The sequence below is a fragment of the Eumetopias jubatus genome, unplaced genomic scaffold (genome assembly GCF_037043125.1).
Source record: "Eumetopias jubatus isolate StellerSeaLion01/CBP00866 unplaced genomic scaffold, mEumJub1_p1.0 scaffold_2, whole genome shotgun sequence".
Lineage (NCBI taxonomy): Eukaryota > Metazoa > Chordata > Mammalia > Carnivora > Otariidae > Eumetopias > Eumetopias jubatus.
The window spans coordinates 37336037-37363042 of record NW_028274808.1 but is presented as its reverse complement, the minus strand read 5'-3'; the positions used below and the strand labels follow the sequence as shown (position 1 = coordinate 37363042).

Below are 27006 nucleotides of genomic sequence, written 5' to 3'. Positions count from 1 at the left end.
AAAATTAATCACAACTCAAGGCCACAGATAAAACAGCCTGTGTTTATAGTCTGGAATCTTCTAGCAGCCTTAACCTGTAAAGTTTATACTTTAATTTTATAACTCTTATAAACACACTGTGGCTTCCATATTATGGATCAACCCCCAAACAATTTGTGAATCAGCTCTCAAATAGTTTGTGACTGGGGGAAGCCAAATGGTGATAGTGTCCTATTACAGTCTTTTTCAATTCCTCAAGAGAATTAAGCCCTAAATGTCCTAAGCCATCCATTGAATGTTATGAATTGACTTCTCTCTTATTACTCTATAATGATACTCGTTATGTACTATTCCTTAGAGAACTGAGTAAATAGTCACACACAGTTTTTTATCCTCTCTGTGGTTCAGATGAGTCCCAGGTGAGAAGGACTACTTGGGAGTCAGTTCCAGCCGAGCCTGTGAGCAGTCTCATGACCTGAGGTAAATCTTTTAATTCAGTAACCTTGGTGTCCTTATCTTAAAAAGAAAACAAAACAAAAAACAAACAAACAAAAAAACCAAATGGATTGCTTCAGACTAATTCTAAAATACCTTATAGCTATGAAAGAAAATAAGCCCTATAGAAGGTTGTTCTAGAAAAGTTTGGGATCTTAGGGAAACAAATTGAATACTGTGTTTAGTCGTATGTCCTTCCTTTTGCATCCCACCAACAAAAAAGTGGGATAGAAATTCAAGAAAACTATTTTCTGTGTAATTCCTCTCCTTCCACCCTCTTCTCATCATACCCTCTATGCTGTCCTTTTCTGCTTTGTAATCATAGATACTGAAGGTACCAACATCTTCATTCAGGTCAGGAATCTTTGTTCTTTACATTTGATGCTGGCTAGGTTGAAAACAAATTCAGCACCTGTTTTTCTACATCCCCTGTTTACCTATTTCTCGCCTCGGGTCTGTCTCTGTCTACACTTGCCTAAAGTTGGAAATATGGAGCTGTCAGTCCCCCATGGCATCTCCTGAAGTTCAAACAGATGCCTGAAGACATGAAAATGCCATATCTTTTTTTTTTATAACCAAAGGTGTTACACTAAATACCACACCTGAAATAAAAACAAAAGAAACAAATAGGAAAGAGCATATGATGTCAAATCACATAGTTTAACTATCTGTATATTGCCTCCTTGTTTTTTTTTTTTTATTTCCCTTACATTCTTAGGGTAAGCAGAGACTGATTAATAAAAGGAGTAAATAGAAAATCTATGATAACTCTTCTATTGACTTCTGTGCTGTTTTGAATTAGTTCTTGTTGTTTGGTAAATGAAGGTATAAAATGAGGAAGGAAGGGGGCTTGGGCCTAATCAGGTGGATTCAGAACCCAACATCACAATCTGATCTCTTGAGTAACCAGTAGGGTAAATGTATATGAGGCTAGCAGTGATAGAGAGATCTCAGATGGTCATAGAAACTTTCACTCTTCACTCTAAAGATAAACTCTTAGGAATAATATAGGAGGGTAAAGACTATGTTTTGAGAAATATTCTAAAGCTGAATATGACCTCTGTAGGAAAATGCCATGATTGATATCTGCTATAGCTCAGGGTAGGTAAGAAAGACCAGGGGTCTTTTCTGACTTGTAGACTCTAATTAGCTGCCCTTAAATAAATTAGGCTTAACCTACAAAGCAGCAGTAATCAAATCCTGATAGTACACAATCTTCCTGGCATGTAACTGATTCTGATTTTGCATTCAAAATCTTAAAAATTTCTATTATATCACTAAAGTCCTTGAATAAAATATTCACATACTGTTAGCCGAAATGATTGGAAAAAGGACCTGTAATGTTCCTTTTAGCCTAGAAATTCTATCCAATGAAAGACTGATTTTTTAATCAGTAACTCATTTTTATCTCCTTTATCTTAATACATTTTTAATAGGACAATCTGTCTGAAGTGTATCAATAAAAATATTATCTACTCAATAAGATTACCAACCAATTTCTCATCATAAAGGCCAGACATGATATAGTTAAGGTGCCAAAAGAAGAAAAAAAAAAAGTCTTAATCAAGCATTCTATATCCAGCAAAACTATCCTTCAAAGAAAAAAAAAAAAAAAAAGGGGGGGGGAGGAGGAGGAATAAAGCCATTCCCAGATAAAGAAAACCTGTGGGAGTTTGTAGCTAGTAGAAATGTTAAAGAGAGTCCTTCAGACTAAAATGAAAGGACACTAGACAGTAACTGTAGAATAATAGTAAAGATAAATACACAGTTTTCACAATTTAAAAAATAAAGGGAAAATTATCTGGAAATAGTTTTCCTTTGGAATATAGATTGTTGACCTGTCACTTCAATTTTGGCAAAAATTTTAATGGGGAATTCTTTAATTTTAAGAGAAAAAATGTACTACATTTAAAATAATTCTTCATATGGGCACCTGGATGGCTCAGTTGTTTAAGTGACTGCCTTCAGCTCAGGTCATGATCCTGGAGTCCCAGGATCAAGTCCCACATCGGACTCCCTGCTCAGTGGGGAGTGTGTTTCTCCCTCTGACCCTACCCACTCTTGTGCACTCTCTCTCTCTCAAATGAATGAATAAAATCTTTAAAAAAAATAATTCTTCATATAAAAGATTTTGATGTTTTGGAAACAAAATTTATAAGGAAGCAGGGTATCAGATATAGAAAGTCTCATTTTTCATCACATTATTTACTGTATTTACTTAGAATTTATAGATAAATGGATTCTGAATCTGTGTTTCTTTAAAAGTGTAGCTTTCTGTTGCTGTGTCCTTGTTGTCTGTTACTCTTCCTTACACAAAATCACAAGCCATCAGCCAAAAGCTTAGGCCTACCCATGAGGGAGAGTAGGTCTCAGGACTAACAGTTATTCTTACTTTTATTGAGCCCTTAAGAATAGACACAAAGACTAATTTGCTTGGTGATAATAGCCTCTGTCATGTTATATGATCAGTGAATACATGAAAAATGTCAATACATCAATCTGTCAGTCTATAAATTTTTCCTATCAGTATACATAAACATATCAGTGTACATATACCAAGTGCTAAGTTCAATATTGTGATGAATACAAAGAGGCATAAGGCAAAGATCCAAGTTTTAAGAAACATACACTTTGAGGAGAATCTATAACCAGCAGTACAAAGCATATATGCAAATTCTAAAAAAGTATTCTATATAATATTAAATTATAATACTAATACTAAAATTCTCATATTCATTATGTGTAAAATAAGAGTAGTTTTCCTCAAGTATCAATATAGCCTAAGTTTGAAGTCAAAACCTCTCGAATTCCAGAAATCCGGTTCCCAACATTTATTAGTTGTGTGACTTTGGCATTTAATCTCTGTGTGGTAGCTAGCAGTATCTTCCTTATAGAATCATTGTGAAGATAACCATATTATGCATATGTGTTAGCTAGGTTCTGCTGAAATAATGCTGCTTTACAAATAACTTTCAAATCCCACTGGCTTATAGGAACACATATTTCTTTCCTATTCATGTTTTGTGTGTGGGCTCTGGCTCAACCAGGCTGGATTGGCTTGGGTTCAAATTTGTTTTCTGTGTCTCTCATTCTGAATCCAGGCTGAAGGAGTCTGGTCATCTCATGTGGGTGATAGTACTATAAAAGCACAAGCAGAACTAGGTAATGCATTTTGAAATCCCCACTCAGAACTGGTACATGTTAGATTGGTTGAAGCAAGTCACATGGCCAAACCCAAAGTTACTGGGGTAAGGAAGTATACATTATCACCTTGGAAACCACACCAAACTGGAGAGAAAATGACATTTTATGAACAAATAAGATACTCTGTCACAGTATCTGAAGTGCATTATGCGAGTTGGGCATATTCCCCTTCAAATATCTCCTATCATTACTGTTATCAGGACTCTCTGTCCATCATCATTTATTCCTCCACCAGTCTATTTGCACAGCTCCACATACCAATTCTAAACAGGGATGAGCCACATAATGATCATTTGCTTAGGTATGTTTTTCCAAGACAGTGTAGGGTCCTCAGAAGTGGAGTTTCCCTTTCTATATACATTCCTAGAATCTTATACAGTCTCCTTCTCCAGCCTTTCCTCTGTTAAGATTCCTCTGGTCATTGTGGTTGAAAAATAGATCTCTTTTCTCTTTTCTAGTAGTCACACTAAAAAAATATTCAAAACATTCAATAAAATTGTCCCAAATATCATTTCACCATAAAATCAATACAAAAATTATTGAGAAGTTGATTATGAGATATTTTAGAATTTTTTCCTTATATCAAGTCTTCTAAATCTAGCATGTATTTTATATTATAGCACATCTTAATGAAAATTCTCCATATTTCAGGTACTCAATAGCCACCTACAGCCACTGGCTACCATGTTGAAGAGTGCAGGCCTACATTATACCTTTCCTTTTTCATTTATAATTGTGTGTTTGATTTTCTTCTTTCCATTAGAATGAATGCTTTACTTTTGTCTCTCCTATATGTCTGATGTTTGTTTGGATGTTGATCTTAATTCAGATTTTGCCAAGCATTAAGTAAATAACTACCCACACCATTTACAGTAAGAGTTAAGGAAATGAAAACATTGAGGCACAGATTATATTCTTTATAGACTAAACCTCAAGTCTTATCTGCAGGTGTGTGATCCTACCTTAAGCCTCCTCAGATCATCCTAGATAAGATTTAGAGAAGAGAGTATCTTCAAAAGTAACACATATTCAAATAATTTTCTTAAGTCATTAATTTGACCAACCTATGAAGCCAAAAGTTCTATCACAAGGTAGCTGAGGTTTACTGGAGCAATTCAACACAACTTATTTTTTATAGATACTACTTAACTGAAATGACTGCAGGGATGTTATGTGCCTATAAATAAATCCAGAAGAAGCAACAGTGCATGTAAGGCAGTAAGTTCTGTGAAGAATCAGTACAGTAGCTAGTGAGATTGGATACAAAATAAGGAGTGCAGCTCATGATCTATAGGTTAGGATGTATTAGGTATCAATGGCAAATGGTTGTCTATAGCCATTTGGTTTTTGATGGTCACTATCTCAAAGTCCTTCATTTCATAATAAACTGCCTACACATGTTTTGTGAAAGACTGGTTAATTATGTGTGATGAATGCTATGGGACATAGAGGAATACAGGGAAAATATAACTTGTGTATTTCCTGTGTCTGTTTTCTAAGCTGGAAATTTGGTATAAATTTATCTCATGCATAAGACACAACAATTTAATACTAAATATTTAGGGATAATGTTAAGACTTAAAAATAAACCCAGAAGTCTGCTCATAAATTGAATGAATATCCCAATTTTGGGATCCATGTGAGCATAAAATGTAGACACACAGTTTTCCGTACATGCATGTGAAGTCCTTCCTTGTGGAGAGGGCTTGGTAGAACACACTGGCTTTGTTCAGGCACCCTGAGCTTCCAACTGGTTCTTCCATTTACTAGTTATGGGTCCTTGTACAGTCTCTAAGACATTTTTTTTAATTTAAAAATTTGGTTTAATAATAGTAAGTCCCTCATAGGCATGTTTAATCTTGCATATACCAAGCACTCAATATATATTAACTATTGCTGTCAGTAATTTTAGGAAAAAGGAAATATCTTTGGCTATTTTTGAAGAGTCTGTAAAATCTCTTCATTTGTACCTGAAAAAAGAGAATACAATACCTATTACAGTGGAAAGGTGGGCAAGATGCCTGAACATAGAGCTTTCTTAATACCTGATTTTCCTTTGATTTCTAAACCCTCTTAAACTGACATGCTCATGAAGAAATTAGGACTTAATAAGCATATTTCAATTAACTCCTTAAACATTTTGAAACTGAGCATTATTATTTATCATCTATCTTTTGGTTTAAAAATGAGAAGGAGAAAAAAACAAATGGCTGTGAAAATTCAGTCATTCTTCATTTGTGTTCTTAGTGTCTCTCTCTACAGCAGCAACTTCTGACTTCTCCATCTTGGAATTGTTTCTCAATTATGCCAGAGCCATACCTTTGTTGGAATCTAGTAGTTTTGTGAAAGATACAGATGATGATTATATCAGCTTACATATCTCAAATACATCTGAAATCATAAGGGACCGACAAAGTTGGTTTTATAAGGTAATTAACTGCTTTTTCCTCCATGAATTGAATTAATAATCTAGTCCTCAACGTATCTGGTCTAGTTGATTGTTTCTATTTGCAGCCTGATACTTTGTTCTCAGGCTGCTATGTAGTAAAGGATAATTAAAGACATCAACACTTATCTTGCTAGCAAGAACATTGTTCTTGCTGTTAAGGAAAAATTCTGATCTGATGTGATTTACATTTGCATAATTCCTGTTACAATATTTAAAAAAAAACACTTTGCTGAAAAACAAAGGAAAGTACTGAAATTGAGGTTTATAGAAGGGAAAGTAAGGTCATGAATAATCACTGTCAAAGAAAACAGCTTATTCTATCAGTTTGCTCCAACAAAATTAAGCCTATTTTCTCTTGGAAGTGGTTAACACATAATGGAAACAAATCTGTCAAATATGTGCTGTATGGCATTAATCAGACACCCAACTGGCTTCTTAACTTTGTGTTCCACTTTTCACCTGGTTGGGTGTAAAGCCAAGGAGAAACAGCATTTTAAAATTCAATTTTGCTTTTTCTACATCCTGTGAATCAAAAGTCAACCAAAACAAGTCATAGAAAACACTATTTTCACAAAGGAGAGACAAGTTTCCACAGGAAAATAAAAATGAAGTTTATAATCATCATTTATTCAAATTGTAATTTTTTTAAAGATTTTATTTATTTATTTGAGAGAGAGGGAATGAGAGACAGACAGCACGAGAGGGAAGAGGGTCAGAGGGAGAAGCAGACTCCCCGCTGAGCAGGGAGCCCGATGTGGGACTCCATCCTGGGACTCCAGGATCATGACCTGAGCCGAAGGCAGTCGCTTAACCAACTGAGCCACCCAGGTGCCCCAAATTGTAATTTTTGAAGACCTCTACGTCCCAGTTAAAAAAAACATGTTAATGAACTTCCTGACTCAATTATTATCATTTGCATAATTTTAACCAGCATCAGCCTTATAACTTAACAAGTATTTCTTGAGTCACATCATTTTGTTTCCATTTTTAACATTCAGATGCAACCTGAGAAGCTATAGGGTGACCAATGATCCCAGAACTGAGGGGTTTGGAGGAGGTAGACAATGCCGAAACGTGGACAAACCAACCAGGATGGTTGTTACTCTGTAGCATAAGACTCAAAGAGATATCTTAAGATAGCTCAGTATTGAAAATGAAAATCTTTTGCAAAGTGAAGAAAGCCTGATGAAGTTACACCTTATTAAGTGCCTTCTGATCTATTGGGCTGGACACTAGAGATTCAGACTCATTGCCCCAGATTATGTATAATAAGAGAGAAATCAGCAAACAGAGAATTGGGAGATAAGTACAAGGTTCTATAGGCCACTGAGGAGTATAACGAGAACATAACTTGTCCATTTCCCACGTCTGAATTCTAAGTTTGAATTTTATACTTATGCCTGTTAAAATTAAGTTTCATATATTTTAAATATATAAGTGATCTAAAATTCCAGCAGCTTTTAAAAAATGTTTTGCTTTTGTAATCAATAAACTCATCCACTAAATCATGCATGAGAAATAAATAATCCCTGAAATAAATCAACTTTGGGGTCAGTATATAATTGATTTTATTATACAAACTACCTAAAAGTTTATGAATTTTATAGCATTTTGACCAACACTTTATACTGATAAAGGGGTCAATTCACCAAGATGACATGCCAGTTTTAAGTGGTAGCAACCTAACAAAAAAGCTGCAAAATATATGAAACAAAAACTGATAGAATTGAAAGGAAAGAATAGAAAAATTCACAATTATAGTTAGAGAATTCAACATTTTTCTCAATAACTGATGTAATGAGTAGACAAAAAAAATCAGTAAGTATAAATAAAGAAGACCTGAACAACCCTATAAAACCAACATGAGCTAAGTGACATTGATAAATAAGTCCATGGACTCAACAGCAGCAAAATACACATTCTTTTCAAGTGCATGTGGAATATTCACTAAGGCAGTTAATAACCTTAATAAATTCATAATAACTGAAATCATACAGAGTATGCTCTCTGACACAACAGATAGAAATCAATAGCAGAAAGATATCTGGAAAACACCACTATTTGAAAATAAAACTACACATTACTAATTATCACATGTGTCAGAGAGGAACTCACAAGCAATACTGGAAAATATTTTGAATGGTATAAAAATGAAAACACAGTATTATCCATATCAAAATTTGTGGGATACAGCTAAAGCAGTGCTTAGGGGGAAATTTATAGCTTTAAAGTTTTTTTTTTTTAGAAGAGAAGAAACAGTTCAAATCAATGATCAAAGCTCCTACTGTAAGAAACAGGGAGGGTGTGGGAAGGGAGTAGAGAATTAAAGACAAAGCAAACAGGAGAAAAGAAATCATGGGGCAAAAATTATTAAAATTGAAAACAGAAAAACAATGGAGGGAATCAATCAACCAAAAGCTGATACTTTGAAAAGAGCAATTCAATTGATTAAGCATTAGAGGTGCCTGGGTGGTGCAGTTGGACTCTTAGCTTCAGCTCAGGTAGTGATCTCAGGGTCGTGAGATCAAGCCCCACATGAGGCTCTGTGCTCAGTGTGGAGTCTGCTTAAGATTCTCTCTCTCCCTTTTCCTCTGTCCCTCCCGCATTACCACCCCCCCTCAAGCTCTCACTCTCTTTCAAGTAAATAAATAAATCCTTAAAAAAGAAAAAAATGAAACAAATAAAAACAACAACTGATCAAGCATTAGCTAGATAGATCAAAAGAAAAGGGGAGAAGACACAAATCACCAATATAAGAAAAAAAGGGACATTATTATAAGTTCTACAGATATTAAAAAAAATATGGGAACGTGATGAACAAATATTGCCAACAAATTTGTTGATACTTATATGAAATGAAAAAATTCCTTGAATTCCTAACGAAGCTCACTAGAGGAGAAATAGATAACTGGAAAGTCCGATATTTATTAAAGAGATTGAATACTTTCCAACAAAGAAATTACAGGCCTGGGTGGCTTAATAGGCAACTTTTATAAAACATTTATGGATGAAATAATACCAATTCTACAGAAATTCTTCCAGAAAAATAGATGAGGAGGGAGCATTTTTCAATTTATCTATGAGGCCAACATTACCCTGGTACCAAAATGAGACAAAGACATTCAAGAAAAGAAAACTATAGGCCTACACTATACAATATGGTGACCAATGACCATGTGTGTCTATTGTCTGCTTGAACTGTGCCTGTCCAAAGCTGTGTGACAAGTATAAAGTAATCACCAGATTTCAAAGACTTAGTGTGAAAAAAAAGATGAGTACAAAATATATGATTATGTGCATGTTGATTGGATGCTGAACCAATACTATGTGGATTAAATAAAATGTATTTTTTAAATTTTTTATTTAAATTCAGTTTAGTTAATATATAGTGTACTATTAGTTTCAGGGGTAGAATTTAGTGATTTATCAGTTGCATGTAACACCCAGTGCTCATTATATCACATATCCTCCTTTATGCCCATCACCCAGTTATCCCATCCCCCCACCCACCTCCCCTCCAGCAACCTTCAGTTTGTTTCCTAGAGTTAAGAGTCTCCTATGGTTTGCCTCCCTCTCTGTTTTTATCTTATATAAAATGTATTTTAAAAAATAATTTTGCTCATTTCTGTTTTTTTTTTGATGTGGCTACAAGAAAATTTTAAATTACATATGCGATTTTAACAATATATCCTCAACTTTATAAAGAGCATCATGAAGGGGCACCTGGGTGGCTCCAGTCAGTTAAGTGTCTGCCTTTGGTTCAGGTCATGATACCAGGGTCTGGGATCAAGCCCTGCATCAGTCTTCCTGCTCAGCAGGAGATGCTGAGACTCCCACTCCACTGCTCAATGGGAGTCTTTCCTCTGTCTGTAGCTCTCCCTGCTTGTGCTTTCTCTCTGTGTGTCAAATAAATAAATAAATAAAATCTAAAAAACAAACAAAAACCAGAACATCGTGAAAAGTTTACAAGTATCTTCCATACTTAATGATTAAAGACTGGATGTTTACTCTTGAGATCAGAAATGAGGTGAGAATATTCATTCTCACTATCCTTTTTCAACTTGTAATAGAGGACCTAGCCTGTGTAATAAAGCAAAAAAAGAAAGAAAAGAAAGGCATATATAGTTGGAGAAGTAAAAATGTCTTTATTCACAGATGGCATAATTATCTCCGTACAAAATTACAAGGGCAAAGAATCTTCAATAAAACTGTTATAACTAATAATTGGGTTTAGTAAGAATTTAAGATACAAAGACAATATACAAAAATCAATTGTATTTCTATATATTAGCAATAAACAATTAGAAATTGAAATTTTAATGCTGTCATTTACAATTGCACCAAAATATGAGAGAGTTAAGGATAAATGTAACAAAATATGTGATAGATTTTGTAGATTAAAAACTACACAGCCCTGATGAGAGAAATACAAAAAAACAAAACAAAACAAAACACCTAAATTAATGGAGAGCTATACTGTGCTAATAGGTTAGAAGACTGAATATTGCTAATATGTCAATTCCCTCCTAACTTATTTATAGATTCAATACAATTCCAAAGTTCAAGCAGGCTTTCGTTTTGTAGAAATTAAAAAGCTGAATCTAAAATTCACATGGAAAACCCATAGAAAGCCCATGTTTAGAATAACTAAAACAATTTTTTTTAAGATTTTATTTATTTATTTGAGAGAGAATGAGAGATAGAGAGCATGAGAGGGAAGAGGGTCAGAGGGAGAAGCAGACTCCCTGCTGAGCAGGGAGCCCGATGTGGGACTCGATCCCGGGACTCCAGGATCATGACCTGAGCCGAAGGCAGTCGCTTAACCAACTGAGCCACCCAGGCACTCCCACTAAAACAATTTTTAAAGAGAATGATGTTATAGAACTCACACTCCCTGACTTACTTTAAAGCTACAATTATCAAAACAATGTGTTACAGCCAAAAGGAGAGACACAAAGATCAATAGAACAGAAATACATATATTTTACAGGACTTTTCTCCCTCAGGTGAAATCCAACCACAATTTTCAATTTTCATACTCCTGAACTTCTGTCAGAAAGTGCCTTCATTCAATACCCTGGCTTCAACTACCGAATTAATACCAATAATGTCTCCTCTATTCTGTCCTCTCACCTTTTACTCAAGCTGAAATTCTGTCTTGCAAGCAGCTCAAAGAACATATACTTTGAGATATCTGAACATTCATCTAATTAAGGTATTTTATTAGAAACAAAACATATTCTTCTACCCTCTTCCCAAATATCTGTCAAATGTAAAAATTTGAAATCAGCATGGCTTATTTCCCTTCTTATCACTTATATATTTAGTCACTTAATCTTAATTATCTTTCTATCACACTTTCTAAATGGACATCTCTCCATCTCCATTGACTGCTGGACAGTCTAACCTCTCAGATCCTTATACTTGGATTAGTATTCTGATATCTCTGTCTTCACTGGCTAATCCATAGTGCTCATTACAGCCACTGTAATTGTTTCACCATTTTATTTTCAATAGGTCTTCCCCAGTATTAAGAGACTATTGCATGTTTGTTATCTACCATACAAATATCAAGCTCTTCATTTGTAGCTGAAATCAATTAGCCTACTATAACTTTATATAGCAGACATCTTTTATTGTGGTCTACCCACTGCTCTTACCCAGGCAGGTTTTTTCAGTCCTAGGAACTATCCTTTCCACCCCATCCTTTGCCACAGTGGGAACAAGGGGCCAGGCATGACCAGTCACTATCTTGCTCATTCCCATGAAGCTATTAAGAGTGGTCACCTGACCAAGGTGAGCCAATCAGAATCCCTCCATGAGATGGCTATGGACTTGTAAGAGACAAACTAGTCTTCTAGAGAGATTATGAGCTATAAAGCAATTGACCATATTCCTTTCAGTGTTGAGGAGAAAGAACACAAATATTGTTTGCGCATAATGATCAAGACATATTTAAAGCCAGACCCACTCTTGGACTTCTCAGTTACATGGACCAATACATTCAAGTTCAGATTAAAATTTTTTATATTGGGTTTCAGTCACATGTAATTAAAAGAGTCTGTTTACTACACAATATTGATGTACTCACTATTTACCTTATTACTGCAATGCTATGTATGGAGTCCAGAGATGAAAATCAATCTGTGCCATTTTGGAGTTCATAGTCAATGTGAAGAAGACTGCCTCATTGTATAATAGACATATATGTTTATGTTTGGCAAGTGTTTCAAGAGAAACAAAGAGAGCTAAAAATGAAAGAGAGAAAGAGAGAGAGAGAGAAGAGAAAGAGAAAGAAAGAAAGAAAGAAAGAAAGAAAGAAAGAAAGAAAGAAAGAAAGAAAGAAAGAAAGAAAGAAAGAAAGGAAGGAAGGAAGGAAGGAAGGAAGGAAGGAAGGAAGGAAGGAAGGAAGGAAGGAAGGAAGGAAGGAAGAAAACATAGGAAATGGAGCTATTCCTTCTGACTAGGGAGCTTAAGGAGGCTTCTGGGTATAAGTGCTTTTTGAATTGGACCTGAAAAGGTGAGTAAGTTGTCAGTACTGTTCAGTTTGATCTCCAGGTATATCATATTATTATTTTATTTACTCAAGTTTATTTGTGAAATCCTTTCCAATCCAATTTATTACTCTGAAATTATTTCTAAGGCCTCAGTTCAGAGGTAGCTTTGTCTTCTTTCTGCTTACCTTGATACTGACTTTCACCTGTCTTAGTTACTTCGTGCGTCCATACCACTTTCCCTAGTTAGACCATTACCTGCTAAAAGCAACGATCACGTTATCATCTCTTTAATATCTACTGTAGCACCTAACTCAGCACTGGGCACAAAGTGCTTAGAAAACCAGAAAGGAATGTAGATGCCAAGTTTTTGAGTTTGATTGCATGTCTGTATATGGTAGATTAACTTCATTACTGGGTGATCTTGAAGACTTCCCATTATTTTCAAGTAAGAACATCTAGTAACAGGTAGAATTCCTTTATCTTCCATGAAATTATTTCAAGCATGCAAAGAAAAGTAAATTAAATTGTGTTTGACTGACAGGTCTAAATTGAGATTACTTTTTTACCTGTTTCCACCTCTAAGCTTTTAACTGGAATCTTGGGATTAAGGCCTTTAAATAACTTCAATATGGGAAATAACATATTTGTAAAGAAGATGATGAAAAGAGACAGAAATAAAAACTGAAAAATTATTTCATTTAGATGATTAGATGGAGGTAGCAAGGGAACTAAAATAGCAGTAAAAACAGATGAGGACATAGAGGATTCTTTTGTTATGGAATAAGAAGACACCAAAGCCATTAAAACACAAGAGTGTGAAGTCAAAGACTTAGGAGGTTGGTATTACTGATAGCTTAGAACTGCTTTGCCATGGGAGACATAATTGAAGGTCATATCCTTGAGATTCAATGTGTGGAAAACAGCTCTTTGCACGGAAAGGATAACACCAACTAATCCAAAGCCAATCAATGCGTAACAGTAATTTCATAAATAGGGTTACTGGGTAAAGACAAAATAGAGCTACAGAAAAAAATGTATCTCAGCACAGAGAATATGGAACCATCCATCAGTGAAGAAAGGAAAAAGCAGCAGAATGATGGTTTAGATTAGAGTGGACCCAGATTTTTTGGGGGGCTAATGCTTATATCATTTAGAAGGATGCTCTTTAAAACAACACTCTGAATGAAAAACTTAGGACAAAAATGAGTATTTCTTTAGAATGAGAAGAAATCACCACAAAGTACAAATTTGTGTAATGTTACAAATATGATATAATCCAGCTTAACACATCTCTATAATGACTTTTTCTGCATTTTTGCTGCATATTATTTGATTACCTTTCCATATGATAAAAATTTTTTTAAAATATCATTCTCTATAAAGAGATAAATGATTTTTCCTCTAGCATCATTAGTCAAAACATATTTGTTATCGGTAGCTTAGAAAAGTCTCTCTGCTTCCTTGGTGTTGGTAATGCCATATAAATTATTAGGGTTGTTCTGAAATTTGAGAATGTTTTCTCAAGTTGCGTCTATACATGAGCTGTTACAAATGTGGATGCTGTTTGTAGTACTGCTATCGATTAAGCCCTACAAACCAGAATTCAGATAAGTTCTGTTTTGCAAAATTTCCATCAAAAAGAAAAAAAATACAATTTTACAATTGTATGTGCTGCTTATGAATATATTTTTGACATGAGACAACTCTTTTTACTAGATGCTGTGGAACAGAATCCTCTGCTTATAACTGTGTACAGGAAATGATTAAGAAAAAAAAAATCCCACACAGTAGCTTGCAGTTCATATATCTCAGACTGTTTTTCTCTTTCACTATCTACATAACTCCTCTGGTGGGCACTTCCATATTATGATACCAACATCCTTATCATGATACAAACTATGCCCACAGATGACTAAAAATCACTTGATTATACCTAGAAGTGACTGGGAACCAAAAAAATATGTCCCATAAACCCAAACTAAATTTAACTGTGACTAGCCAGATCACAAAAATGTCACAGACACATCAAAGCAACCCAACTGACACAAGGGAAGGAATGAAGTAGGTCAATCTTACTACATTACAGTTACATTAGGTTTGTAAGTTTTCCAAAAACATGTGACTGTGTGAACAAATTGCTAGGACACCTCCCAGGGCCAAGCAAGCAAGGGTTCCCAATGCTTATTGGTAAATATTTCTCTGTTTAGAAAAATAGTATTTAGAAAATGACACTCTAAAATTTGTGTGTGTGTGTGTGTGTGTGTGTGTGTGTGTGTGAAATGCCTATAAAATTTGTATAAAAATCTGCATTTTTAAAATTGTAAAATTTAACTTATAAACAAGAAAGTGCATGTATTAGTCTCCTAGGGTGTAATAACAAAATAGCACAGACTGGGTGGTTTAAACAGCAGAAATTAATTTTTTTCACAGTTCTAGAGGCTGGAAGTCCCTGGACAGGGTTAGTTTCTCCTAAGACCTCTCTCCTTGGCTTGCAGATGGTCACCTTGGTGCTGTATTCTCACACGGCCTCTTAGAAGAGACCCCAGTCCTGTGGGATTAGGGTCTCATCCTTATGACTTAATGTAACCTTAATTACTTCTTTTTTTTTTTTAGATTTTATTTTTATTTATTCATTTGAGAGAGAGAATGAGGGATGGTAGAGCACGAGAGGGAGGAGGGTCCGAGGGAGAGGCAGACTCCCCGCCGAGCAGGGAGCCCGATGCGGGACTCGATCCCGGGCCTCCAGGATCGTGACCTGAGCTGAAGGCAGTCGCTTAACCAACTGAGCCACCCAGGTGCCCCCTTTAATTACTTCTTTAAAGGCCCTATCTCCAAGTATACTCTCACGGGTGTTAGGGCTTCAACATATGAATTTTGGGGGAACAAAATTCAGTCCATAACAATCCAGAAGACATATGTGTCTAGTTTAATGAAAAATCATAATGCAAACTTACCTGTAATTGCCACCCAAGAAATTTAACATCACTATTATCACAACATTTTTCTCACACACATAACCCTTGAGTTCTTCCCTGATCATAATGTCCTTCCTCACACCAGCAAAAATGACTCTTTTGACTTTTGTGATAGCTATTTTATTTATTTTCTTTATAGTTTTACCACCTATATATGCAGCTTTATATAATACATGCATAGTTTGAAATTTCCATCAAGGAGTGGGTTTTTATGCATTGTTTTGGCTCTTGCTATTTCTGCACATTTTCTTTGTGAGATTCATTGTAATGCATTTAATTTGCTTCTTTTTCTTTTTCTTTTTTTTTTAAGATTTTATTTATTTGACAGGGAAAGACACAGCAAGAGAGAGAACCCAAGCAGGGGAAGTGGGAGAGGGAGAAGCAGGCTTCCTGTGGAGCAGAGAGCCTGATGTGGGACTCAATCCCAGGACCCTGGGACCATGACCTGAGCTGAAGGCAGATGCTTAAGGACTGAGCCACCCAGGTGCCCCAAATTTACTTATTTTTCTTAAAGGGCAAGATATTAAAAATACTAGGCTTGAGAGTCATATGGTCTCTGTCACAGCTCTTTTAACCAGTTCTGCCACTGTCTTATGAAAGCAACATACGCAACATATAAATGAATGGACACAGTTATGTTCTAGTAAGTCTTTAATTACAAAACTTGGCAGCAAGCCAGTGGGCCCTAGTTTGCTGGCCTCTGGTCTATTGTATCCACTTTCTATGCCTGGTATTAGTTATTTAAACCTCCTTTCCATTTTCCACAATCAAACTCAAAAAAGTTAATAAATAATATTTGAAAATAAAATAACCTTTCAATTGGTTCATTCTCTGGGCATAGATTTTCCAATTGGCAGTATAGTTGACCCTGGAATGATGTGGGAGCTAGGGACACTGACCCCTACACAGTCAAAAATCCACATGTAACTTTTGACTTCCCAAAATTTAACTACTAATAGCTTACTGTTGACCTGAAACCTTACTGATAACATAAACAGTTGACTAACACATATTTTGTATATGTATTATATACTGTATCTTTTCTTTTTAAAGATTTTATTAATTCATTCGAGACACAGAGATACAGAGAGAAAGAGAGCATGAGCAGGGAGAGAGGCAGAGGGAGAGGGAGAAGCAGGCTCCTCACTGAGCCAAACATGGGGCTCCATCCCAGGACCCTGGGATCATGACCTGAGCCAAAGGCAGACACTTAACCGACTGAGCCACCCAGGTGCCCCTATAAACTGTATTCTAATATAATAAAGTGAGATAAGAGATAATGTTATTAAGAAAATCATAAGAGAAAATACATCTACAGTACTCTAGGTATAAAAAAAATCATATACATCTGCACAGTTCAAACCCATGTTGTTCAAGAGTCAACTGTATTTTTCTTTCAGCAAATTAAAGATATCATTTCATTATCTCTTGACTTTCATTGTTGCTGCTGAGAAGTCAATGATAATCTACCTTTGTTGTGCCTTTGAAGATGATCTCTCATTTCTTTGACTGTGCTTAAGATTTTAGTTTTGTCTCTAGAGTTCTGTACATTTGTTATAATGTCTTTAGATGTAAAATTTTAAAAATTACTTGCTGGAGATTCATTGGGATTTTTTAATGTCTTTTATCATGTCTGAAAATTTTTCTGTCATCATCTTCACATGCTGCCTTTCCCTTTTTTCTCCTTTATGAAGGAATTGAAATTAAATATATATTTTGTTTTCTCATTTTATCTTTCATATCTCTTAACTTCTATGGATCCATCTTTTCATTTCTCTATTCTGTTTTTTGTACAATTTCCTCTGGCTTATTTTCCATTATTCCTCTGGCTTATTTCCACTATTTGCTCTTCATTATGTTATATTTGCTTATAAATCCATCTATTGAGTTGTTGTATTTCAAATTGTAATCTAATCTTCATTTCCAGAATTTCAATTTGGCATTTTTTCTAATATGCTAGATTACTTTTTATAGCTTCCTTTTCTGGGAAGATACTGCAAGTTCTTTTTTTTTTTTTTCCCATAGTATAACCTTTTTATAATCTATGTTTTATTTATGTTTGATATTTCTACCATAAGAAATGTTTGCAGATTGTATATTTGTTTTTGATGCTTCTTGCTCACGGTTTCTTTTTTCCTTATGTGCTTAGTTACATTGTCTGAAAAAATACTTCTGAGAGTTCTTTAAGGCCTAAGATAAAGGATAAAAGTCCATTTCTACATAGGACCCCTCAGGAAACTATTAGTTCTAATCACTTTAAATTAAATTCAAGATCTAAAGGTTTTTTTGTGTGTGTATATGTTTGGCTTTGTTTGTGTTTGGTCACTCAGGTGATATGAATTTAGTTTCAAATCTGAATAAGGGTCAGCTTTGGTTTACAGCTTATCTAGGACATGATTCCCTCTCTGTCCCTTAATTAGGATGAAGGCAACTTTTCTAGAAACCCCATAGAGTTTGTCAGCAGAAGTGGGTTTATTTTTAGCTCATTCTTAATTTGAGAGGATGGGTCTTTGCAGACCCAACTTAATATGTAAAGGTCACTTCTTGGACTCCCTAACTAGGGTATTTCTGGGCTTTGGTTGTCTTCTCCATGGGTTATAAAACTTTCCAGTAGAAAATTCAAATGTTCCTGGGTAGACAGATGCTTCCACAGGAAAAAAATGGCTTCTGTCCTCTTCTCCAGATTCCTTCTTTCTCTTTGATTTTATCCTGACAATCCTTTGTATGTGTCACATCTTAAATAATTATAAGATGTAAGAAATCTTTTAATATGTCATTTAGTTGTTCTCAGTGGGGAAATTAGTCTAAATGATCTGGACCACATTACTAGGAAAGAGTTTGAAATATCTTCAGTACATCTTTTGGTATTTTCCCCTTTACTTTGTATTTAGGAGTTTTGGTAAAAATGAGAAAGCCTTGATTTTTTTCCCCCTTGCTCAATTAGTAACCTATTGTGAATTGAAACCGCAAATGCTTAAATTGGAAACTTATCTATTAGGGACTTGGATTCTACTTTCAAAGCTCAGTACCTGAAACTAAAAGACAGGGAGAGTTTACACTGTTTGTGTTTCTAGTTCTGACCTGCAGCACTAGCCGGAGCTAATGATGATAGTGATGGTAGTAGATGTTCTCAAGTCTATGCAGCCTGCACTGGTAAACTTGAGCAACCACATTTGTCATCATAAGACCCTGCCTCTGAAATTATGGCCAACACCTGTCCATTGGTGAAGCATTTCTTCTCCATGTTGCCCTATCAAAGGGCACCTACTGTAGTCAGAGTCCAAATTCTGAGAAGTAAGCTGGTCCTGTTATGCTCCTCTATGCTCAAAGAGCAACTGATGGCTGCATTATTTACTTGGCACCAAGAAAAAAATAAACAGACAAACAAACATAGAACTTATGCTTTTTCACCAGCTTATACAGTAACATTAAATTTTATTGTATAAGTTACAGTAATTCAAGTGCCCTGCCTTTCAGCACAGAAACCCACTGCCCAAGTTATATCCCAGAGTTCCTTTTGTGCTGAGGAACAAGGCCTTGGGTATCCTCTTGTTGGCTTCTTATCAAGCCACCATGGCACTGGCTTGTAGTCAGGGGCCTGACCTGCATTAGATGACTGCTCCAGCAGGTCCCATCAGCCTTTGTTAATATCCACGACTGTTACAGTCCCTCTGGTCTTAGGGGATAAGGCACTGCTCCAGGCTACTCTGCCCCATCCCAGGCATGCAAGAGACCCTTAAAATAACTTCTCCTCACAGAAGTAAGATCAGTTTGTAAGTTCTTACAAGACTTCGTGGAAATTTCAGGTAAATAAGAAAGTGTCACCAAGAAAACTAAAAATGCTTTTGGAAATGGCTACTCTCTGCAAGCACAGGTTCAGACTTCTTCTTGTGGACTCTTAGATTGTAGCCCACAGTCTCTGTGTATATGTGCTCAGTTTACTCTCACTCTCCAAAAGCCCCGACTGCTTTTCCACATTCTTTCAAGTCAATGTTTCTCTCCTGGTCATTGTTTCTCTTCTGGGGTTGATGCCTTCTACAGTGACTCCCACATTAACAAGATTTCCTTTACACCTACACAGACAAGTTAAGCAGAAGAAGCCAGTCAACCATTAGTGTGCTCTGGATTATTTTTAATAACACCAGGAGCACATTCCAAGTTGAATGTCATAAAATGGGTACTCTATGGTGGGACAAGAAGTGCAGGGTAAAGATTTTGCCTGCATGTCCTTCCTGCAATCTTTGAGTCATTTCTAGATCTCCCACGAGAAACTCCTTGAACAAAAATACATCTCCACAAGGATGACAAATAAGTTGTACTCTAATCTATAGTTGGAAATGAAACATTTCTTCTAAGGCTGCTGTTTTAAGATTATAGATTACAACTGTAGGGAAAGAAAACAATTTTTCCCCTACCCTCTTAGGTTGAGTCACTGAGGCCTGTTAATTAAACTGACAAAAGACAGATTAATAGAAGGAAAAGTTTATTTCTTATGCACACAGGAGTCCTCACAGAAAATAATTGAAAACCCTAAAGAAGTAGCTAATCATGGGATTTATATATCATTTTAAGAAAGGGTGATAATGTATGGAGAAGAGACTAGACAAAAGAAAAGAAGGGTCTGGGCTTCTGGAATGGGGTAAATTGTGGGAAAATGACATGAAATATATGGTAAATAAGGTAAATAAGAGTTGATTGGTAAGGTTTGTTATGCAGTCTCAGATGATGAGTTGTATGGAAATTTCCTTTACAAAAAAAAAAATTATGCCCTGCTTTTAGGCAGAAAGGGGAAGGACAGAGAGCTCCTCCTGTGTTTGAAGTTTCTTAACTGCTTTCAGCTCAAAATAATCCTCTGCAAGTAACCCTTTGGCAAATTTTTTGCCAAAATAATCCTTTGGCAAGTAGTCTGTTTTGGGTTGGTCCTTCACCACCCAGTGGTATGCTTTAAGTCAATATAATAGTTCACTATAGGCATTAAAACAAAACACAAAATAGCAATAGAAATTCTCAAAAATATCTGTGCAATAACTGAAATTATTTTGTGAAAAAGCTGTGTGTTTAGTACTGGATCACACGTAGAATGTAAAATATATTTCTCAGAGCAGATCTGTTAAAATGTTCGGAAAAGTTGTTTTCACGAAACAACTCATCTAAATGTACAGCCTTCACCACAACCAAGGCAACCCTTTATATTGTTATTCTTCCCAGCAATTCAGCTCTGTGAGCCACAGCTCCTCAGGCATCCATCTCTGTACTTTCTGCATCACATTTGCATGACCAAAAATATCCAAATGATTTTCCTGAGAGGAGCTCCCAAAGGAGCTCAACTTCTAGCGGGGGGGGGGGGGGCATTGTATCCCACTTGGGCCCTAAATACATGATTTTACCCTGTTACTCCACAGCTATTTTCATGGGTTCATACCTTGATCTCCAACTAATATAAACAGTTTGAGAATAGATATCCTATTTATGTTTATTTGAATTTTCCATTAAAAAGGTACCTCATAAATATAATTTATAAAGGCCATAACATGATTAGTGAAGTCCAACAATTAAAATGCAGATTAGCATCATTGGGAAGTTAATGAAATAACTGAGGCAGTTTAGCTAAAAAGCTGCAGTACCAGGAGCCATCCCTATTCGCCAATCTGTCCTTGTCCAGGTAGTGTTTGGCGCCATCCCGTGGCTCTTGTCTGCTCCACTCTAAATACTGCTGGAGTCAGTTCTGGGTCCCTGGGACTTCCTGTAGATCAATTCCCAGGATTATAAGAAGAATTTGAGGAATCTCTAGGTCAGCTGGTACACACTTCATTGATAAGGGGAAGGGGAAAATCTGGAAATGTTCAGATCCAGTCTCTACCTCCTGGTTTGTAAACTAGGGTTTTCACCTTTTCTCCACCTGGCCCCTACATTTCCAGCCTCACTTCCTTCCTAGCCACCCACACTGCTCTGTTAGAGATGGGCCAAGGGAACAGAGCTGGTTCCATTAAATGTTAGTTCTTGTTATAAAGGAGTTTCACAGTACATGTTGCCAAATTAAAAAAAAAAAAAAACAGACTTACTAAGGAGAGACTTCATTCAGAAAGAATGTCTCAAGAGAGAAAGTGTTGGGGGAGACACTACTACAGGGGAAAGGGTTTATTGCAATAGGAAGAATGCTGTGGCATAAGATCAACTAGCACCTCAAGGACTAGGCAAAAGAATTTTCTTTTAAAGATTTATTTATTTATTTTAGAGAGAGAGCAAGCAGGGGAGAGAATCTCAAGCAGACTCCCTGCTAAGTATGGAGCCAGACTCCGGGCTCCATCTCACGACCCTGAAATCATGACCCTGAGATCATGACCTGAGCCAAAACCAGGAGTTGGATGCTCAACCAACTTAGCCACCTGGGTGCCCCAAGAATTTTCTTTAAGAGAGAAGAGAAAACAAGGCTAAAATTAATGGGAGGAGAGTGGCGTGATGGGGATCCTAGATCAGCAGATGTTTTATCCTAAGGCCAGCCTATTTTCTGGGAGGATCCTTTAGGAGGGGCTGTATGCTGGGTCAGGCTGAGCGGGAGCCAAATTTCAGGGGCTTAGGAGAAGAAGAGCATTTAATCAAAATGGTTCACAAGCATTTTGTTCTGACTGATCAGTGGGAACAAGTAGTTCAGGTAACCCTTTAGAAGGCCGAGAATAGGAATTTGGAGGATTTGTGTCTGGCCTTATTATAGGTAAACAGGGGGCAACTTACAAATTAGTTATCTTTCAAATTGTCTGTTATTATAAATAAGACACTAGACACTAAAAAATTCCCTAAAACACATTCTGAGGAATTATGTAAATTGCTTAGGAGAATGATGAACTATGGAATAAGGAGCATAAGAAAAGCATTGGCTAAGAACATATTTTTTTTTAAATACAAAACTGAATCATTTATACATTTTGTTTAATTAACAGGATCTGTGGAGAAGATCTTTGAGAGGAAATTTTTTGGTACTCTCATATATGCTACCTGAATTACCAAGCTATGAAGCCAATTTGTTAAAATTTAAGAAAGGATTTGCATCTAGGATTACAGAAATATTGACTTTCAATTTTCCTTCTTTATTTTTGTCCTGCTTGGCTTTGCTTCCTGTCTTTCTTTCCTAGGTTGACATACAAGCGAAACTCTTGAAATTTATTAGCAAAAAAATTTGCCATAAAAATAGAGAGCTTTGTGTTTGTTAGTAATGACAGAAATAGGTCAATAAGGAATCAAAGAGAATACTATTGAGAGCATGAGTTATGACTCAGTCAGTGGCTTAAGGAAACTGAGAAAATTAATACTAAAAGGAAGCGTTGAGTTTATATTAAAATGAGAATTTAAATCTTGAATTAATGAAAATGATCTGAAGTAACAGAGAAATTCTTTTCTAGCTCCCAAATATTGTGTATTTGTGTGGGGTGAATGGAAGGCCTTCTCTATCCATAAAGAAACCTGTGATGATATGAATCAGCAGAGTCCCGGGAGACTGCAGCAAGGGAAAATACCACAAAGACAATTCTAAAGTGACATTTTGTTGAGGAGAATGAGGGTATGAGTTTCATTGCTTATTGGCTAGGCTAAAAAGTTCTTAGGGTAGAGATATGGGGAGGAGAGTGAATCTTGGGGTTGAGAGATTTCCTGGGGGCAGAGTGAAGGCAAGTGAGACAAAATTCCAAACAAAGAGGAAAGCATTGTGCAAGTCACAATACATTCATTGGTTAAAATCATCGAACTACAGAAAGTGGTGGTTCCGATTTTCAAGGATTGTAATATGTATCATCTTGAAATCTAAGGATTAAAATCAGGGTTCAGGTTTCATTTCAACATGTACATCACCCCTTTATACTTTTTTTATCAACAAGTGCAAAGGCAGTTTGAGTTCATCGTCAGAAGGTGTCCCAGTCTAAAAGGATGTACAAGCCTCTATAGGCTCGGTATTGATGCAACTGGAACATACCGTTATTTTACTCATTACTTCATGTAGCACAACTAAATGACTGAGAAGTAAAATCTGATGATACAGTAAGATGAATTGTCCACAATCTGGATCATCAATGAAACAGTCAATGGAATAAAAATATAGAGGGGAAAAAAACTGACGTGAGTGTTGGTAACCGGTGAAGGATTCTGCTGAGAATCCTGAGAAATCTGAGAATCTCTGAGAAATTTCTACACTAGAGTGCTGATGGAGAGAAATTGAGGTAGTTCAGTGAAGGTTGGCTTCCAGCAACCTCTCTGCATAAAAATAAATGTCCATAGGAAACATGCAGAGCAACCCTTGGACAAAAAATCCCTCTAAAACCTTTTGATTTAAAGAGCCTAGGGCTGGGGTTCAGGACTGGCTATCAGACCACTGGGGAAAGTGTTAGATATTTATTTTCCAGTGCAGAAGAGCAGCATGTGAAAATTATGGTTCACTGAGAGGCCAAAGCAAACAGAAAAACAGCAGAGGGTTGGAAGCTTAGCCCCATCAGTGCAGAGCACTTTAGGAAGCTTTGGTTTTAAACATCAGACACCAACTAGGAATGATTTAAGCAAAATATAAAATTAGTGAGATATTAGGTCACTCACAGAATCACCGGGAATGCTGACAAGCTGGGATTATGAAGCAGGCAGGAAACAGGTTGGGAGTTGCAACACGGGGCCCATCAGCTTGTCCCACAGCTGCTTCCAGCCATGGGCATTACTCTCAGTTCTCTGGTTCTCTGGCCTCTGGAAACACAAAGTGTTCCTCACAGTCCTTGCTTCTTCGCATCTTTGACTAATGATTCAAGATCCTGGGCAAATATACCTATTGTACAAGCCCCTGCTAGGGAGAGAAAAAAAATGAACCAAACTGATGTTAGGTTGTTGTTTTGCTGAACCAGCTACTCTTCTAGAAAAACAAGTTTCAGATAGATTCTTACTGAACACATGATCAGTCAAACCAGAACTCATGAATGGAAAGTCTGTGGCATAAAAGGAACCAAAACTAGTTCAACATAGCATTAATCATAAATCATTTTTTTAAATTGTGCAGCAATAACAAAAGCAAATATAAAAATAATAGTTCTTCACATATAACATATGCAATATAGATAATCAATAATAGTGACTAAAGTCCCACTTTGTGGGAAAAAATTAGAAAGTTAGTAGCATGAGAAAAAGTAAAAGCCTGCTAATTTCTTTATATAATACAAATTTTTTATATAACATTTATATAATGAAGTGTCAGATATTATTAGAACCATATAGATTAATGTTTTATTTGAAAGAAACTAGTAAGAAAAATAGTGAAAAGATATGTCTTTCATATTTATAGAAAAAAATGACAATATAGTTCATTAATTAAATGGTAAAGCACTAAGAATAAGAAGGATAAAAACAAAAAAGTGAGATAGAAACGAAATGAATGAGAATTAGTGTTGTGAAAATAAAGAAAACCTCATTAAAAATGGATCTACAGCTAGCCCACCCAGTGAGAAATTGCCACACTCAGCCAATGAGAAGCCACCACCTGAACTCTTTGAAACATCTCCTCCCAGCTTTACCCTTTCCTGCATAAAAGCAAGACCCTCTCCTCTGTTCTCCAGACCTGCCTATGGTTTGTCATAGTTTGCTTGTCCCCAGTTGCAATTCTCTGTAACTCCTGAATAAACTCATTTTGCTGGTAAAACAGCTGGCTCTTTTGTCTTTTTTTTTAAGGTCAACCATGTGAACTAATACAGTTTTCTATTCTTTCTTTCTCTCTTTTTTCTTTCTTTTTTTTTTTGAGAGAAAAAGAAAGAGAGAGAGAGCCAGAGGGAGAGGGAGAATTTCAAGCAGGCTCCACGTTCAGTGCAGAGCCCAACATGGGTCTTGATTTCACAACAGTGAGATCATGACCTGAGCCAAAATCAAGAGTCCAATGTTTAACCAAATGAGCCACCCAGGTGGCCCCATACTTTTCTGTTTAAAGTCAAAGTACTTTAAATTGAAAAAATATAATAGACATCTGGTTGCATTTCTAATACTTATTACTCTCTCTTTCCTAACAGAACCCAGTTATTTTAAAGATATTCACATTATCCCCTAGTGGATAATGTGAATAAACATCAGACACCAACTAGGACAGCCTAGAGGGCTGTTATTAGTCCACGCATAAGCATATGGTCTAAGTTGGGCCCATCCCACCAAAGGGAAGAAATTATAGTCTTGCTATAGGTCATCTTAAAACTATAAGGAGAATAAAATTTAGGATGAAATCACTGCTAAGATGGAATAGTGGGGAGATTGAAGGTCATGGGTCCTTGATGACATAATTGAGCCTTGATTATCCCACCTAAGTTCCCAAATACATGAGATAAGGAAGTTCATATGTTTAAAGCCAGAGATTCCTGTTACTTTGAGCCAAAAACAAAACTCAAACTATAAGTCTAGTTTGCTCTCTACAGTCAAAAATCAAGCTCCAGTTATATGCTAGCTACAAAGCATACATACTCTTAATAGGGCTTTGGTTAAAATGTAATGGACATATATAATAGAAGAGTATGTAGCTATTTTAAAACAATGAAATAGATATCATTTGGAAAGAAGATCAACTGACAGGCAAGGTAAAGAACAGTGTGTGTATTTTGATAACATTCTGTAAATATTATATGTATAATGCATTTTCTTATGTAGTTAGGAATATTTATATATTAATTAGAAACTGTTACAGTGCAATGCATGGCTGGAGACAGAGTTAAAAAGAGGTCTACTTTTCATGGTGTACTGCTATGGTCCTTTTGAATTTTCTACCAGGTACTTGCACTATCTAGTCAACACATAAACCAAAGTAAAATTGAGATAAAGATGAAAACCAAAAGGATGAAAAAAATATTCTGTTAACATTTTGAATACTTCAGATAATAACTGTTTAAAAAAAGTGCCAATGGAACACTTTATCAAGAGTCATCATACGTTAGTATACAATTATTTCGAGTAACTTAAAATATGCCTATAAAGGCTCAAAGGGTTTCTTGTTGCTTTTGTCTTTTGTTTTTTCTTTTTCCTCACATAACAAGAAGTCTAGATGAAAAAAGTAACCGATGCGGGTTCAAATCTCAAGATTTCACTAGATTTCTTCTGTGATTTTCTTAGCCTTTCTTTCAGGGTTGTAATATGGTTGCTCTTGCTATCAGCATACCATCTACATTCAGAGCATAAATAAATAAATAAATAAATAAAAATAAAAAAGGAGTTGGGGAGGAGATGGATTTTCTTTGTTTCGGGAAAGGAAAACCCTTAGCAGGAAACATAACAGACTGCCATTCTGGAAAAGTGTCTTCTGGACCGCACAGCTGGAATTGGTAAGGGAAGGGACAAGAAATTGTGTCAAAAAACCAATATTGTTCACTGACTTATGAGATCAAGAAAAAGACCTCATTAAATTTTAAGAAGC

At 35.9% G+C, this 27006-nt stretch overlaps 1 long non-coding RNA gene across 1 annotated transcript in view; it reads right to left on the bottom strand.

Moving 5' to 3' along the window:
- The window catches only part of LOC148164817 (uncharacterized), a 31920-nt gene extending 7498 nt beyond the window's left edge, over positions 1 to 24422 (bottom strand). Inside the window, exon 1 of the long non-coding RNA XR_015767810.1 lies at positions 24177 to 24422. This is a non-coding gene — a long non-coding RNA (uncharacterized LOC148164817). The remainder of the gene's footprint in view (positions 1 to 24176) is intronic.
- Between the last annotated feature and the right edge of the window lie 2584 nt (positions 24423 to 27006).